Below are 3,166 nucleotides of genomic sequence, written 5' to 3' on the forward strand. Positions count from 1 at the left end.
CTCCTGTAATATGTATAAACATGTTAAAATCTTCTTTTAATATTTTCTTTCGGCTTTCTCCCATATCCAGATTTCCTCCAAGCTTAGGTTCGTAAGACATTTTTTTTAACTCGGTAGAATTTTTTTATTTTTTTTTAAGAAAAAGAAAAAAAAATTAAGTTTTTTTTTCGCTACAGTGCCGAGTTGCTACAGTGCATGCGAAATCCTTTTTTCGCATGAGTTGCTACAGTACCGAGTTGCTACAGTGTTTCGCCTGAGTTGCTACAGTACTGAGTTGTTGGTTAGTGGAAATCACCAACGACACTCGGATCTTAGTTTGTTTATGTAAAAGAGAGAAAAAGGAGAAGTGGGGAGAGAATTTCTTTTTATTTCCAAGAGTTGTGAAATAGTTAAAAAGGGTTGTTTGGATAAATGGGTTAAGTGGCCCTTTTATAGGGTCCCCATTTATCCAAAGTTTACATTTTAACCGTACAAAATAAACGTACCGAGTACGTATTACACCGACTAAAAGCAAACTAGAACGACATATACAATCCTAAAAACAATATATAATATTGGCCCTGCAATCAGGATAATTTAATTGACCAAGGGTGCTAATCAAGGGAATAGTACATAACTATGTGAATTGAAACTAGGTACAAGTGTTAATAAGGTTACGTAAACATGTGACAATTTAGGTCGTCTTATTATGTACAAGAATTAATAAGTGTTAATAATACTTTCAAGGGGCACCGAGGAGATTATTCCATCATTTCCATAAATCTATCTGACAACCATAGATGGAATTTGATGCATCTTCTGGTACTAAAGTTTGTTCATCCGCATTCGGGCAAGATTGATTGTGATTTCCCTTAATTGAAACATCTCCTTGCTTAAGTAATTGCGATGCAACAAACTTGTCAAGAACATGCCAATCTGCTAGTTGATCATTAAATTGTTGGCCTTGTGTGAGTAAGGAAGCTGGTTCCAAATTAATGTTTCTTTGGTTTATGTCAATACCGTAAATGGGCATGGAAGAATTGCAGACTGAATGATGTCTTGGAGCCTCTAGAAGAGGGAACTGGAGGTGGTGACCAGGGGTAATCTGGTAACTTTGCTGATGATCTAGTTCTTTCTTGCAAGAAGCATAAGAGTATTGGTAAGCATTGCTGCCTAAGTTGGATAGAATATGATTCTGTGTCGGTGAGTCGATTTCTGGCAAGAATGAGACTTGATCATCGTACCAAATTGGTTCATGTTCACTTGCTCTTCTCACTATGGGTAGTCTTTTCTTGAATACCCTACATACCACCCACCCTTCTTCCTAATTTTCAAATAGAAAAGAAAAAATTGAAATTGGGCAAAAGATCAGCATTTTGGTAAGTTACTTGGTCAACAACACTAATTTCATGATTTTCCCAAAAAACTAATGGCGTTTATTTAATACTTGCCTGTGTTGTTGCGTTTTCATCTGTTTCGAGTCGATATTCATGCATGATCCAATCCGATTTTTGTCCATTAGGCGCGCGACCTTTGTAGAAGACCAAAGTCTTTCTCATCCCGACCAAGTCTTGCTTAGAGTAAATAGCTTTATCCCTTCCGGTCCCTTCCAAAATCCTGCTACAGTAGCTCTATTTGTGCGAGAACCTGTTGGGTACTTTTTATCTTTATGACTAAAGAAATACCAATCGTTTTGCTCTTCTGTGCCTAGCCTGCAGAGCTCTGTTTGATAGAATTTAAACAAGGAACAAAACGTTATTGGTATATAATATTTTTTGTGTACTGAAAACCATCTCTCTTTATTTAAGTTCACAAATTAACTTGCATCATCTTTCAACTAAAAACCATTTGTATATACGTCATGAATTGCACATTCGTATATGAGTAGTTAGTTAATTATGGTGTTGTTAGTATACCTTCAAGATCCCATGGCTCAATCTTGTAAAGATCCACATCTCTGATGACATCTAATTCGATTGTCATCGAGTTAATCTTTTTCCTAAGGTAATAGTCCACAAGTTCTTCATCAGTGGGATGGAACCGAAAGCCAGGCGGAACATGCGAAAAAGTATTCATGTTTTCCCCTTTCGGTGTAGAACTTGAACCTTCAAATCAGTTTTCATCTTAATCAGTTTAATGACTTTCATAATTAACAAACAGACATGTATATTGAAATATAAATTTCCCCTTTGGTGTAGAACTTGTACCTTCTAATTTGCTGTTAAAAGAAAATTAATCATGAATTTTGGTTCAAGTTTCCCATTTAATAAACAAGAAAGAAACAAAGAAAGATATCATTAAGCTTAGTGCTAATTCTGTGACAAGCTCTAGTCACTAATTAAGCATACTTCAAACATTAGTTTGCAAATAAAATGCGCCACTTAGTGCTAATTTGTATATGGTTATCTTCATCTACCATAGCATGTAGAATAGGAAACACATTTCTCAATAATATTCATATAATGCTTTCTCAATGATATTCACCTTTTCCATTTCACATATATAGAGAAATCTGGTTTATCACAACCAAAAACTTATGAACAAATGTAAAAAAGGCTAGAGCTTTCATGATGATGAAAATGATCCAAAAGTTACTAAAAAAAATATTAATGGAATAATAGTTAATGACATGCATCACTTGATAGCATAAATTAAGCACCATTGTCAGTTCACAAAAACACATGAAATTGAGAGACTTAAATTTCAAGAACTAGAGATCGAGAGGGTGCTTACGAACAATAATCGAAATCTATGCGGGCAACTTGAGTAAAATCTGATCCAAGGATATGATAACACAAAGTTTGAAAGACTTAAGGTTTCAAATGCATTTGGAATTTGGTTGATCCAGCAACACACAATAAACAAGATGCTTCGTATTCCTCGGGATTTGAACCGAATCTTGTCCTCTGAAATGGTTCAATTCCCAAGGGAAAGAGTTTGAAGAAGAAGTGAGCTAAAAGGAGGTATGTATAGAGAGAGACAGAAACCCTAATGATGAGAGATGATGACATATAATATTATGGGATATAAAGGTAAGTAAAGTCTAGAGATGTTTGTTGTAGGCTATCTTTGTCTTTCACTGTCACTGTCAGATATATATGTGGGGCTGAATTGGTGCCAAAGCTAGATATTTTGCCTTAAATATCTTATATTATCACTCTCTGGCGACTAACACCAGCAACTGATT

The 3,166-nt window shown here is 35.1% G+C and overlaps 1 pseudogene; it reads right to left on the minus strand.

Moving 5' to 3' along the window:
* Window positions 1-748: 748 nt before the first annotated feature.
* LOC143532799 (NAC domain-containing protein 7-like) lies at window positions 749-2,095 on the minus strand (annotated as a pseudogene).
* Between the last annotated feature and the right edge of the window lie 1,071 nt (window positions 2,096-3,166).

Source organism: Bidens hawaiensis, unplaced genomic scaffold (assembly GCF_021521415.1).
Source record: "Bidens hawaiensis isolate Kalapana, Puna unplaced genomic scaffold, B.hawaiensis_p1.1 tig00009543_1, whole genome shotgun sequence".
Classification (NCBI taxonomy): domain Eukaryota; kingdom Viridiplantae; phylum Streptophyta; class Magnoliopsida; order Asterales; family Asteraceae; genus Bidens; species Bidens hawaiensis.